Genomic DNA, 15,453 nt, shown 5'->3' on the forward strand with positions numbered 1-15,453 from the left:
TTGGTCTCCATACCCCTAGAGTATATCCAGTGGTTTGGAGACAGACTGTCTGTTGTCAAGCCCAGCTCCTCCGCTTATACTGGCTGTCTGGCCTTTGGCAAATTATTTAACCTTCTGTGCCCCAGTTTCCTCTTCTGAAAATGTGAACCATAATAGTCCTTCCTCATATGGTTATTGTGAGAATTAAATGAAGTAAACCACGTAAATAGTTCAGCAGAATGCCCAGCTTGTAGTAAGCACTGTGGAAGTATTAATTATTACTGTGTCCTTGAAACCCCGAGTTTGCCAGCCTCCTCTCGACATTGAGGAAAGTGAGACCCAGGTGGGAGTAATAATTTACCCATTAGAGGCCAACTTAGAATTAAAAACTGGACCTTCAGACCACCATCCTTAAGATCTTTTCTCTGCCCCTCATGTATCTTACTTAACCAGAGGTTGCAAGCCAGTAGCTCATAGATTAAATATTTTATTTTCTCACTTTATTGTTTTATTTAATCAGAATGCTACACATCACAAAATCAGAATATCTGATTCTTTTTGAAAAATGAGAAGTTTTGGGACTTCCCTGGTGGTCCAGTGGTTAAGACTCTGGGCTTCCACTGCAGGGGGCGCAGGTCCCATCTCTGGTTGGGGAACTAAGATCCCACATGCCACATGGTGCGGGGAAAAAAAAAGAAGAAAAATGAGAAATTCTGGTCACTTGGGCCTGCATTCTCATGGAAAAACCCACCTGTGGAACTGACTAGTGACAACCCCTAATTCTCCACCGTCCCTACCCTTCCCTATTACCCCTCAGATCTATGATTGAGGACCAGGTTCTATTAGTATTTCTCATTTAGCTCACACTGTTCTTTCTCTCTCTCTCTTTTTTTTTTTTTTTTTTTTTTTGCAGTACACGGGCCTCTCACTGTCGTGGCCTCTCCTGTTGTGGAGCACAGGCTCCGGACGTGCAGGCTCAGCGGCCATGGCTCACGGGACCAGCCGCTCCGCGGCATGTGGGATCTTCCCGGACCGGGGCACGAACCCGTGTCCCCTGCATCGGCAGGCGGACTCCCAACCACTGCGCCACCAGGGAAGCCCTTTCTCTCTTTTTACAGAAACAGTTCTCCAATTTTCCACATCTCTATCAACAGTGGGAAATGCCCAAGTGACTCCAAGGGCTTCCAGATTTTTTGCACAGCAGTTTTTGCACCTCAGTTCACCTGCTCATCCAGCACGCACGGGGCTCTCAGCCCCTGCCTCAGAGCATCTGCGTGGTCTCTCCATGGAGGCTGTTGTCTGTACAGTGGCCAGGTCTCCCAGACAAGCCTGGAGCTCCACGCCCTTGACATTCCCCTTGAAGCTCACTCTTCAGAGTCTGAGAGCATTTAGCAAATACTTTTCAGTCCCATGTTTCAGATGGAAAAATAGGAGTGGAAGGAGCTTACCATGGGTTTCCATGGGGAGGGCCTGGTAGAAGACGAGGTGTTCCAAGGTCTTCCAGCCTCTGGCTCCAGACTGAGCGCTGGCACAGGAAGGAAGAGCAGCCAGGCACTACCTGTGCCACCAACGCCTCCCAGGGCAGAGCTGCTCCCTCCTTCTTTTTTTTTTTTTTTTTTTTTTTTTTTTTGCTCCCTCCTTCTTGATTCCCTGAAAAGGATGAGAGGAGAAGCCCCAGCCTGCCTTCCCACATACCCACGCAGGGCTGGCCACCGCAAGGAGGTGGGCAAGCCCAGCTTCCGGAAAGGTGACTCAGGCGAACAGAAGTCAAACTGGTTCTTACCTGCATAAAACTGGAGGTCACGTGGGAGGGGTTGAGCAGGCTTAGTGGGGCTGGACCTTCGTGCCCACCCAAACCCAACGACCGTCAGCTGGCGCCTGCGTACACGCCTTCATCCAGACAACGTGGGTGGACTTAACCCTGTGTGCCAGGTTCTTTTCTGGGCCTCGGGGGAAAGCCACAGAAGCTCCCTGATGTTCTAAGGGGAAGGCAGACAAGAAACAAACGAACTAACTTCACATGGCAGGAAGTGCTAGAGGGGAAAGAAGAGACGTGAGGTTTTCAAGGGACGTGGGGTGGGTGCGATTTTAGGGAAAGTGGCCAGGGGAAGTCTCTCTGAGGTGATATTTGAGCTGAGACCTGAATGATTAAGAAAGGGGAGGAGTGTTCCAGGTGGAAGAACAGCAAGCACAAAGGCCCTTGGGTGGGATCATCATGGTTGGATTGTGGCCCATGTGGTTGGGGCTTGGCTTGGGGAGCAGAGGGTATGCGTCCCCTCCTCCAGTTACCCTCAGGCTCCGTGCCCAACCCTGGCATGATGCTGTCTTCGAGGTCAGATACTCTCTCCCCACCTTCTCTGAAAGATTCTGTGTTCTCAACCCTCTCTTCCTCTTTGCCATTCAGAACTGACCTGCTCGTTAGCTTCATGCCCTGGACCCTGCCAGCAGGGAGCAGACAACTCAGGAATCTTTAAAACCACCCAGGTCGATGCATGGGAACAGTGGCAGGGTCTTCCCGCCAGGCTCCATGTCCCGGGTCTCATCCCCAGGTCTGCAGCTGCATGACTCTGGATGCGTCCCTTTCGTTCTCCAGGCCCTCATTCTGATAACTGCAGAGGGAGCAGTCACTTCCTGCCCTGCCATAGCGGAGGGGCTGGCTGGAAGAAGGAATGATGGGCAGACTCTAGAATGCTTTATAAGTTGTGCACATTGAAGCAGGGCCTTGCTGTAGGCAATGCCGCAGGGCGCAGGTGAAGGGGAGGCCAGCCTAGTGGCTGCCTCCACCCTGATCCTGCCACCTTCGAGCCTCTGTCAGGGGAGGACAGGCCAGTCGCTTGACGAAGTGTCCATCGTTCAGGACCCTCTCCAGAGGGGTCTGGGAGGAGCAGTTCACTGTCCCCTCACACAGTCTCTGCAGCCCAGGCTCATTCCTTGACTCAGCCCATGGGGTCTGAAGCCAGGTCGGGAGGTGCAGGGTGCTGGAGCGGGGCAGGGCCCCATCCTGGTGCCCTAACCGCAGGGACTTCCCAGGAAGGGCCTCACTTCCTGCTCTCTGCAGCCCGGCCTCACCACCTAGAATGCCAGGGCCTCTGAGCTGGGGCTGGGAATTTTTGAAGCAGCTTTTGTAGAGAAATGTTTTCTTGCTAAAGAATCAGGAACTCAATTTTGTAAACCTGGAAAGTTGGGCCTTGGGGCAGCCTGGAGTGGTGCGTGTCTGTTATTACATCAGGAGGGCCGCTCTGGGAGACGGGCTCTGGTGCCTGGAGGTTCAGATCCCTGGCCTCATGAACTATATCTGTGGGATTCTGGGAACATCTGGAAAATGAGGGCAAGACTGTGGCCCCCCTTGTAGAGGGGTTGGGAGGACTGAGCTAATAAACGTGCTCAGGACACAGGAGGCATCATTTAAGTACGAGCTATAGTCTCACAGGCTATGGGTCTGATGTCTCCCCTGGGGAACCAGGGGCCTGGCGGGGCCCGGGGTCAGTAAGGAGATGGTAAACTGGGCTACCGATCAGGGCCTGGGGGTGGCATGTGGATCAGAGCAGAGGCTGGGGCTTCCCTGACACGGGGCACATCCAGGGTGGGAGGACCACTTGTGACCACCTCTAACCCCCACCTCGGCCCAACTGCAGAACTCTCCTCTCCTGCCGACACTCCTGCAAATCTGCAAAGCTCTGAGGGATCAGAGCCTGGCCTTGAGCACCCAGAGCCCCTTGGAAGCCTGGAGCCGAATGTCCCAGAGGTGGGAGACTGGCAGCTGCAGGGAGAGCTGGCATTTGGGAATCTGGGGATTCCTGGTGGCTGGTGCCCCTTGGCCATGGAGGTCGGGGTGCTTCTGAAGAACCCCAGTGGCAGTGACTGACCTGCCTTGGGCCAGCCCCCTGCACAAGGAAGAAGGGCAGCGGGGTGGGATGGGGGGAATGAGATATTGAGGCTGGATGTCATTAGAACCCCTATCTTGGATTCAGACGGTCGCAGGTGAGGTCTCCTGGCAGGAGAGACCCCAAGGTCCTAAAGGGGAGTCATACTGTGGAAACAGAAGTCTGGGCCACTAGCTGGGCCCAAGGCAGGGCCCCTGGTGCCGTGGGAAGACTAAGAAGTGGGGGGTGGGGGGAATCCCTCCACTGCAGCCAGGAGAGCAACACCCAGGGGGCAACCTGGTTCCTGCCGTTCTAGGGACATGAGGCCACGACACTGAACTTGAGTTGTGAAAAGAGATGGCATCGGTTTTACAATTCTGAAGATTGTAAACCCTCGAGGAGTTTCCCATGGTCTTAGACAAACCCTAAAGCCCTTACAGCGTCCCTAAGAGTCTACGCCACCAGGTCTGGGCTGAGCTTGCCAAACAACCCCCTTGTCCTCTGAACTGCAGCCACACAGGCCTGCTTTTGATTCCTCAAATTCCCCTCTTCCCCCGACCTCAGGACCTTGGCATTGCTTGTGCCCTGCATGGAACGGCCTCCCCTCCCCTGCTCTGCTGACTAGTCTACCAGCCTCTCCCTGAAGACCTCAGCTCAGACACTCATTTGTGTGATACTCCGTGCAACACCCGCCTCCCTGGCAGGTCACCGCAAGGACAGTGTCTGCTTTGTTCTCCGCTGTGTCCCTGACCCATAGCACAGGATCTGCCACGTGGAGAAAGGAAACAAAGAATGGATAGGAAGCCACCACGCGTGGACACGGTGCCTCTCTCTCTCTGACACACACACACGTACATTTCTACAGATAAACGAGCCTCCCGAGCATAACATTCGTAAGTGATCACACCCTGAAACACACAAGTTCACGTCCGTCAAGGTCAAGACATGCCACCTCTGCTTAACCCACGATCCCCTCTTCTGGGAACTACCCCCATCATCTGCATCCCAACACACAGGGCCAGTCACCTTCAACCTGTCCCCAGGCCATAGCTGATTGGACCTGTGAAGCCAACTGCTTCCAACTAACCCACTGCCAGGAATAAGGAAGTAAAAAGCAGAGAGGCCAGGCCACGTGTAGCTGCTCTCAAACCCAAGACTTAAATCCATCAGCTCTAGAAGGGGCCCCTCTCGGCAGATGTACAGAGAGAGAAGCTGATTCTATGGGAGAGAAGAACGGAGCAGACAGATAGAGAGACGCAGAGGTGAGGAGGCAGTGGCCTCCAGCTGATAGATGATGATGCCTCCATGTCTCATAACCTTCGCGTTCCCATTCAGTATCTCTCATGAGATCCTGTACCTCCTGCTGCTGTCTCACAAATTCCCATCACAGCTGAAGCTAGCTCAAGCGTGTCCTGTCTCCTGCAACCGAAGCCTTCAATTAAATAATCCCATAAAAGCCAACAAACAGCACATAAGGAAACTGAGCAGTCAATCAACATGAAATTCCAGAAGGGACAGTCCAGTAAGGCACAGGTTGACGATGGGAAGAATCATTTCCTGCAACCGTACGGTGCGTCCGGTTTGTCTGCCGGCCGCGCTGCCTCGTGTTGGCGAGCTGCTCTGCCTTTTCTCACTCCAGCCGTCTCACCCCGTCTTCGGCCGCACTGCATCGGACACAGGACAGGAGTCAGAGCCAGCTGCATCCTCCTGGCGGTGTCCAAGCCGTGTCTGAAAGAAGAGGAGTAGTTCCTGGTGCTTTCCCCGGAGCTAAGGGGGTAGAGCTGCCAGCTAGTTCAAGGTGAGCTGGTCCCTGCAACACCAACCGACAATCAAAACCTACAGCACATTTGCTCCGAGAAGATTCACTCCCCACCCACCCCCACCAGGTGCTACGTTGGACCCTGAGGGCACAGAGGTGAGTAAGGTGGGCGTGTCCTCATCCTCGAGGGACTCAGTGTTCACACCTCCAGAAAAAGGACATCACGGGACGATGTGTGCATGGATAAAGGAAGCGCAGGGTTTGGTGGCTCCCTCCAAACAGGGGCACCCCAATCAGGCTTGGGGACGGGGTCGCAGGAGGGAGATGGGACAGGTAAGGGGGGAGGATGGGACAGAGGCCCCAAGGGGAGAGAAAGCACTGCTGGGGGCTTCAGGGAATTAATTATAAGTCATCAGAGCCAAAATGTAGAGTTCAAGGGGAAAAGCAATAGGAGGAGGGTGATGGGGACCCTGGCATCCAGTCCCTTGTCCATCTACCCCATCAAGGGCTCTGGACTTTGGCCGAACTGGGGGCTACAGAACTTCCAACAGGGGAGACTCGGGGTAGCAGTCAGGTTGGAAGTGGGGGCAAGGCTAGCAATCTTTAATTCGCATTTTCCCTCTTACATTGTAGGCTTATCTGGGGGGGGGAAGAGTTGGGGAGCTGGTGGTAGTTATCTTACCCCACCTCACCCTCCCAAAGAAAAACAACCCGAGCTAAAGTGTATCTCTGTTGTTTGTTTCATGTCTCAGGGTGGCTGGACCCTGGGAAGCCCTGACCCACACGTTAGTCGCCTGAGAACGTTTCCTTTTCTGAGACCAGGGGCTTTTACGGGGAAAGTAGAAGCATTGCAACCACAGAGTCTTGCAGGACATCAGAATTCCTGGAGAGACTGAGCTACAAGCCACTCCTTGGTGGGTAACAGGAAGGTGCAATTGACCTGTGGTCTGTTACAAAGTATTGCGTCATTGGGGAAAGAAGCCTATGCCCAAGAACAGAACGGCCCAGAGTCTGGGCTTGTCCTAGACCTAGAGGCTCTATCCGGGCTGACTGGATCCCAGTGCTGGGGGCCAGGGTCATGGACTTGGATGTCAGGAGGGCCTGCCTGGAACACAGGGTGCACACCTAAGCCAGACGAGCCTCTCTGCTACTCCAGAAAGATTCCACTGCAAATGCACACTCCTCTTTGTGGTTCCTGCCTGACTGACAGAGGGTGGTCTTTATATATGTGTACAGAATCTAGCAGGCAATGGAGGTGAGCATGCGGGCATTCACTGGGGCGTTAACTCAGAATCCACACCTGTATGGTGTGAGGAAAGAAGGAACTAAGCCGAGAGAAAAGCTGAACTGCAGTGCAGTCGCACAGGCCTCCACCCACCCCGTAGAAATCTGGAGCTAGGGTGGCCCTGGGAAGGGAGTCAAGCCTCTATGTCCCCACATTTACTGGTCATTTCCCTTGGAAGGGAGAGGTGACCCCTACGGCTGTGGCCCATTCTCAATGGGGCTGGTGAGGGTGGTGATCTGGGTAGCGCCCCCCAGCATCTACTACAGTGGCAGTGACTAATGACAGCTGTCGTGCTATCATATGAACCCTGCCATTGAATTTTCTCAACAGTCTTTAGAATGTATAACTATTCTCTTTATTTTACAGATGAGGAAACTGAGGGATGGAGCTGTTTGACTCGGAGGTTGCTTAACAATCCGAACACCTCCTTCACGAATCAAGCACTAGATGTGCTTGACCAGCACATCTAGTCAGGAAACCTCAGTTCCAAAAACCTTAACTTCTCATTCACCCACGGACTGTTCCCAGACAAGCCTTTATTCCTTTCCAGGATTCGATTTTCCCAGCTCTAAAATGGGGATCATAACACTTGACCTACTTTTTACTTCCCTCATTGCATTGTTGCCAAGACCAATTAAAAACAAGACTGGATCTGTGGGTGTGCTTTGGGAACTGCTAAGTCCTATACAAATAGAAGATGGCATTCTTACTACACATGCAGGATACGGGGTCTAAGGGATCAGCCTCCTGCCCGGTGAGGAACTTGCTCCAAAGCCACGGGAGTCATTGTGGAGGGGATGCTGGGAGCTTCACAGGTTGGCCGGCACCTGAACCTGTTTCTACCCAGAAGCTCAAATGGTGGAAGGGAGTGAAAGCCTTTGTCTCTTGCAGCAAGATCTGTTTCTTTAATTTGGGGATTGGTCTTAGGCCCTTTCTGGGGTTCATGAGCTAGGGGACCTGATACGGTTGATCAGAGAAAGTTGCAGGCTGTGGAAGGCAGGATTTCAAGCCCTCAGCACAGAAAGAAACCCCAGGATAAGGAAAAAGGGGCACAGAAAAGAGGCCTTCCTGTAGCCCAGAATGATAGCAGTTTCCTCAAAGAGCTCCAGAGTGGGACCTGGGATCTGAGTGTTAGCACCACTGCTAGTCCAAGAGAAGGCTGTGTGTGTGTGTGTGTGTGTGTGTGTACAGTGGTTGACCTGGGGTCAGATGTACCACGGGGCCTCTTGATTCATTTGAAACCAGAATCCATCCAGATCTGTTTTGAGAGTGACTTCGGTCCTTGGGTAAAGCACGGCATACTCATCCTAACAGATGATGAAAAGAAGTTCGCCAGGTGAGGTGTGGGCTCAATGAGGAGGGAGCGGAGCCCAGGAGATGCCAAGGCATGGCTGAGGTATAACCTCTTCCTATATGGGGACTGTTTCCCCATCTGTGAAATGGGAATGATGATAGCACTTTAATAATACTAGCAAAGCTTTAGTAGAGCAATGCAGACATAGTATGTACCTGTCAGCTGACGGTTGTGGCTCTTTCAAAATGTTATGTATGGCAAGGTTATTTATTTGTTTGTTTGTTTATTTTGCAGTCATACAAGTTCAGAAGTGTCATATATTTGTGGTGAATTAAATACTTGGTCACTAGGTTGTGGCCCTCCCCTTCCTGTTCGTGCTTTCTCAATGAAGTTCTGCTCTGATATTCAGAGTGGCCCCAGCTCTCTTCCGATCTGTGCTTGGCTGTGTTTTTTCATCCTTTCCCTTTTAACTTTTCTGTTTAATATTTGCCATGTCTCTTGTAAATAGCATTAAGCCAGTTTAGAATCCAATCTGACAATCTTTCAACTAGGAAGTTTGGTTCGTGTTCATTTAGTTGTCATCTTTAATATATTTGGACTTGCTTTACTACCTTAATTTTTAAAATTTCTATTTTAGCCCTTTTTCAATGCTTCTTATGTCTCCTCTTTTGCCGTTTTTTGGTAGGGAGGTATTGTTGTTTTTATTCGAGTTCCCCCTCCCCTATTGGTTTAGAAGCCACATACTCTGTTTCTGCTCTTTCAGTAGTTACCACTGAAATTTAACCATGAATATTTTACTTTCCAGAGTCCAGAGGTAATAAATATCTAAACTTCCTTCCCCCAAAATACGTGGATTTACGAGCACTTTTAAGTTCAGCTATCTCCCCCTCAGCCTATTGCAGAGTGGCATTTTAGTTCTGTCCTTTCTCTAGCCCACATTTATTGTATTTATTTACTTTTGCCTGTGTTGGATCTTCGTTGCTGCGCGCGGGCTTTCTCTAGTCGTGGCGAACGGGGGCTACTCTTTGTTGCGGTGTGTGGGCTTCTCATTGCAGTGGCTTCTTTTGTTGCGAAGCACGGGCTCTAGGTGCACGGGCTTTAGTAGTTGTGACACGTGAGCTCAGTAGCTGTGTCTCACAGGCTCTAGGGCACAGGCTCAGTACTTGTGGCACACGGGCTTAGTTGCTCCGCGGCATGTGGGATCTTCCCGGATCAGGGCTCAAATCTGTGTCCCCTGCATTGGCAGGTGGATTCTTAGCCACTGTGCCACCAGGGAAGTCCCTAGCTATTCTTTTAATGAGGGCTAATTGGTGGTAAACTCGTTTATTATTTATCTGGAAATATCTTTATTGTGTCCTTTTTCTTGAGAGATAGTTTCAGTAGGTACACAATTCTATATTAATAGTTAATTTTCTCTCAGCACGTTGAAGATGGCATTCAACTGTCTTCCTGCTTCCATAGATATGGAGAAGTCAGCTGTCAGTCTACTGGAAAAATAATCTCTAATTTTGGTGTTTTACAGATTCATTGCAATGTATCTATGTGTGTATCTTTATTTACATGTCTTTTTATGAGCTTTGTTTCCCGGATCTGTGGATTCACTTATTTATCAGTTCTGGAATATTCTAAGATATTAACGTTTTGAGTATTGTTTTTCTCCCTGCTCTCTATTTCCACCTTAAGGGGCTGTAATTAGATGTATGTTACACTTTCTCATGCTTTGCTTACAGTGTCTTAACATGTCTGTCATACATTGAATTGCCCTGTTTCCTTGTTTTGCATTCTGTGTGATTTTTTTTTTTTTGGACTGGACTTTTCAGTGTAATAATTCTTCTTTAATTAGTCATTCATTCTGCTGTTTAAACCCACTCACTGAGTTTTTATTTTAAAAACTATATTTACTATTTCTAAAAGCTCAATTTATTTCCCCAAACTGCCAGATCATTTGTTATATTTGTCTCTTGCTCACTTTTTGATTCAATTTTTTTTTTTTTTTTTTTTGCGGTACGCGGGCCTCTCACTGCTGTGGCCTCTCCCGTTGCGGAGCACAGGCTCCAGACGTGCAGGCCCAGCGGCCATGGCCCCACGGGCCCAGCCGCTCCGCAATATGTGGGATCCTCCCAGACTGGGGCACGAACCCGTGTCCCCTGCATCGGCAGGCGGACACTCAACCACTACGCCACCAGGGAAGCCCGGCAGGCAGATTCTTAACCACTGTGCCACCAGGGAAGCCCCTTGATTCAATTTTTATGTTAAATATTTTACAAGTAGTTATTTAAAATTCTGAATCTGATAAATCTGAAGTCTTTGGGGGGGTCTCAATCTGTTATCGTTGTTTCAGACTCTGAGGTTCCCACATCACTGGGACCATCTTATACCCAAAGTTGGCGGTCTGAATGGTGAGGTCAAATTCCCATCTGGGATTTGAAGTCCACTCAGCAATAACCTCAAAACTCTCTTAAAAATAAAAAAAATTAAAAAAAGGAAAAAGGAAAAGAAATAAAGACCACATTGAGTTTTATTTATAACATTAACCTTCTAACACAAAACATAACTGTTTAGCTCTTTAAGATAGCTAAAAATAGCAATAATTAAATGAACATTTTAGTTAAAGCAGTTATTACAAAACAAAGGATCCCAACCTAAGAGGGGTCTGTGTATAGGCCTGAGGGCCATAAACTCATTTAAATTTTATGCAATAGGTCAGGTTCATCTTGGGGATAAGGACTCATACCTCAAAAGGATGTATAATCTCAAAAAAGGTTAAGAATCACTACTCTGGGGAAACTTCAGAAATGAAAATAAACCCTCAGGTATTATTTTGTATCTTTCTTCCCTATCCCCTTACTGTATCCCCCTATCCCCTTACTGTTTCCTAATCCATTCCTTCATTTCTGTGGCTTCTAAGAGAGACCTTAGCTTATTTTCTCATGTGAGATTTTGGAGTCATACAAATTTGAAAGCAAAATATTAAAATTCCAGTAGACAAATGAGCAAAGGAAATCTTACAAAATGTTGAAATCAGATGCAAAATAGAAATATAGTAAATGCTTAGCTTCCACCATTAACAAGGAAATCATAGATAAAATAAGGTATTTACACCTGACGAATTAGCAAAAATTAGGAAAACACACCTCCCAACATGGGTGATGGTGCAGTGAAATCTGATGATGATGACAAGCTATTGTTCAAACTTTTTCAGAAGGTGATTGTGTGACATGTATCAAAACAAAATCATGACTCTTTGATCCTTTAATCCCATTTCAGGGACTCTTTCAACAGAAAATAATCTGAAGGATAAAAACCACATGATTATTTCAGCATAGATGAAAACATCAAAACATTAGAAGAGAACTCAATGTGCAAAAAAGGAAAATTAATTAATAATGTTATACCATACGACCCAGCAATCCCACTACTGGGCATATACCCTGAGAAAACCATAATTCAAAAAGAGCCATGTACCACAATGTTCACTGAAGCGCTATTTACAATAGCCAGGACATGGAAGCAACCTAAGTGTCCATTGACAGATGAATGGATAAAGAAGATGTGGCACATATATACAATGGAATATTACTCAGCCATAAAAAGAAATGAAATTGAGTTATTTGTGGTGAGGTGGATAGACCTAGAGCTTGTCATACAGAGTGAAGTAAGTCAGAAGAGAAAAACAAATACGGTATGCTAACACATATATACGGAATCTAAAAGAGAAAAATGGTTCTGAAGAACCTAGGGGCAGGACAGGAATAAAGACCCAGATGTAGAGAATGGACTTGAGGACACAGGGAGGGGGAAGGGTAAGCTGGGACGAAGTGAGAGAGTGGCATGGACATATATACACTACCAAATGTACAATAGATAGTTAGTGGGAAGCAGCTGCATAGCACAGGGAGATCAACTCCGTGCTTTGTGACCACCTAAGGGGGTGGGATAGGGAGGGTGAGAGGGAGACACAAGAGGGAGGGGATATATGTATACGTATAGCTGATTCACTTTGTTATACAGCAGAAACTAACACAACATTGTAAAGTAATTATACTCCAAAAATAATAATAATGTTACATTTATGGAAAATTATGCAACAATTTAAAATGTTTAATTTTAAATACTGAGTAGCAAACATGATAACTGGTTATAACACACTCTTATGTCATCTTAGAGGCTCAGAAAACACAAGGAGATTTCTGAGGTGCACAGTTCTCAGAAGATATGGAACTAGGATGCAAATTTCCCTCTATGTTAAAAAAGTTCTGAGCAGATAGTTGTGCCTCATGATTGGATGACCATATTGTATGAGTAACAAACTGAGAAGCCTATGACTCCGTGTATAGAGTTTACAGTTCTCAGCAAACAAATCTCACCAAAAATGTTACTCTGGCGTATACCAAATGAGCAACATAGTGATTCCTGAACAGAATAATAAGTAGACCCAAATGTTCACCTGCTCTGTTCTCATGAGGGATGATGTATAACCAGCAGGGCTTTAGGACTCAGTTGGAAGGGGTTTTCTTTTCACAGGCTCTCCAGCCGTCATACACGTCTACAGTAGCCCCTGATGCCATAGGCTCTTGACTCATCATTGTGGTCACCAGCCTACTCACTCTTGCCAAACACTTCCACCATCTTCATGTCTGTGTAATACTCCTTCTACCCAGAATGCCCTTCTTCTGTCCAGAAACTCATTTACCCCTGAGCTCAAAGGCCACCTCCTCTGAGAAGTGTTCCCGATGCATTCCTCATCAGTGTTAGTTCTTTCCAAGACTTCCCTGCCCTTCTTTTTATTTCCACACTGCTCTACTGTGTTATAGTAAATTGCAATTCCATCTGTTTCCTCACTGAGATTGAGAGTTTCTCCAAATCAGAATCATGTTGAATTCACAGCAAAATGGATCAAATATGGGATCTGGAGTTGGATAAACCTGATTTTAGATTTTGGCCACACACACAGACTCTATGACCTTGGACAAGTTGCTGAGCTTCTCTGAACTTCTGTTTCTTCATCAATACAACAGAGGTCAAAGAAAAACTGTTCATTAGGCTCTTAACACACGCTAAATGCCCAACGAATGTTAGCTGTGCACTCAGGCGGTGAACACATGGTGTAGACCAAGACCAAAGTCTTTTGACTCCCAACTTAGTGTGGCACCTTCCGGGCCAGGGGAGGTGTATGATACGCAGAACACCCAGCTCCTTGAGCCAACAAGAGTCCAGCTCTGAAAATCCCTTGGAGCCCTCAGACATTGGGGAAATCCCTTCACACATCTCCTGCCCCCACAGTGAGGAGACCCAGGAATAGATCACCGTAGGGGTAGGAGTCAGAACCCTGAGCCACTGTCCAGGCTTCTGCCCTCTCCGTGTCCTGGGCCAACAGACAGTGAGTCACTATCAGCATCATCCATGACACCCACTGGTCTTGGAACCTATGACCTCATGACATGAAGAAACTTTCCTTCTGACAAGCATCACTTCCAGGTAACCAAAGATTTGTCTCTGTTTCTACTACTGTTGCTCTGAACTTACCTCTAAGTGACTCCTTAACCCTGAAATTACTTGTTGGGGACCTCATCTTCTGTGTTACTGAGAAGAATTAAGACATTTGTCAGGAACTCCCTTGACTTCCTTCTTCCGAACTGCTACAGAACCATAGCAACGCATAATGAATGATAAAAATCACACAATCTGGAATCAGATTGGACCCAGAGGTGAGGCTGGTTTCTGTCTGCTATTAGCTGAGTAATTTTTAGCATATTTTCTAACCTCTGGACACTTATCTGGGCTGCTAACCTGTGAAAATCAAGTTAAAAAAAAATAAACCTCCAAGATGCCATGAGGATTACATACCATAACTTAGTGAAAGAACCAGAAACCTTGTAGGTAGTCAACAAATATTGATTATCCACTTGTCTTCCTTTCAAAATATTGTTGTTCCTTACTTTCCATCCCTGAAGTTCCAGCTGTTGGAAGGACATGTTCCCAATAAAATATACCCTACATATGACATCCACAATGCCCAAAACAGAATCTGTCAGCTTCCCGCTCCATCCTTCAGACTACTCTGTTTATGTTGATGACACACCCTTCTTGTATTCATTTCCTATTACTACTGTATGTAACAAATGACCAAAACTTAATGGCTTGAAACTCAAAAAAAGGGCGAATTTTACACCCTCTTCCCGCATAAAATATGTTCTCAGAAGAAAGGACAGCCCTTCTCAAAAAACAGAGTTGTCAGCAGTACCCCCAATACATTTAAACATCAGGTACAGGGCTCTCACTTTTCTCATTTTATTTGGTACTAGTCTAAGAACCAATATGTAGAAACGACTGTTCTGAAAGATTTGGCAATAGTATAGAAGGCAGATTGGAGCCAAGGAGGGATTACAAACAGAGGAAGGGTTTCAGTTCAAAAGGGGCTATTGCAATACTTTGGACAAGCAGTTCTAATAATACAGTGTATTGGACAAGCAGTTCTCATTGGGGGAGGAGAGGGGTGTAAAAAGGGCCTTTCTTTTATGAAGTAATGGTGATAATAGGTGGAACCTGTTATTTTTATTAAGGTCTTTGTCAGAATTAAAAGGGGATTTCCCCAATTTAAAAAAATTATTGCCATGAGTTATTCAATAGTCTGTGAAGAGTTGTTTTAAATCATAGCTCTGATCACAGTAAGCCTCCTGCCCCCAATCCACTCTCAGTCTAAAAATGTTAATGCCTCCCTTTGCCTGCAAAAGGAGACCGTCTTGCTTCTTCTGCCAACCCAGGTCTTCACAGCAGGTTCCCCATCTGCTCAGACCCCTCCACACGTTCCCACACAGGTCACATGGACCCTTCACTGTCTCTAAATTAATAAATAAATTTAATTTTTTATTTTTTTTTGGCCGCACTACGTGGCTTCTGGGATCTTAGCTCCCCAACCAGGGATCGAACCCGGTCCCTCAGCAGTGAAAGCGTGGAGTCCTAACCACTGGACTGCCAGGGAATTCTCTTTACTGTCTCTGGAAGTCTCCCCGCTCCCCATTCCTTTGGTTTGTTTTGCTCCCTCAAACTGCCACGTCCTCCTTCTTGCCTATAGTCACCTGTTGAAATCCTGGTGGACCCTCAAAGCCCACACAGAATGCTGCTTCCTCCTTGAAACCTTCCTGATGCCCCAGCCATTTGTCATCACTTCCTCCTCACAGGCTGTTTGGACCTTCCTGGCAGCACTAAAACTTGGCTTTTTTGAACTTGTGAGGCACCCTGTACTCAGAAGGAGGAGTGAGTAGTGATGATG

Source organism: Grampus griseus (genome assembly GCF_964374135.1).
Source record: "Grampus griseus genome assembly, chromosome: 15".
Taxonomy (NCBI): Eukaryota; Metazoa; Chordata; class Mammalia; order Artiodactyla; family Delphinidae; genus Grampus; species Grampus griseus.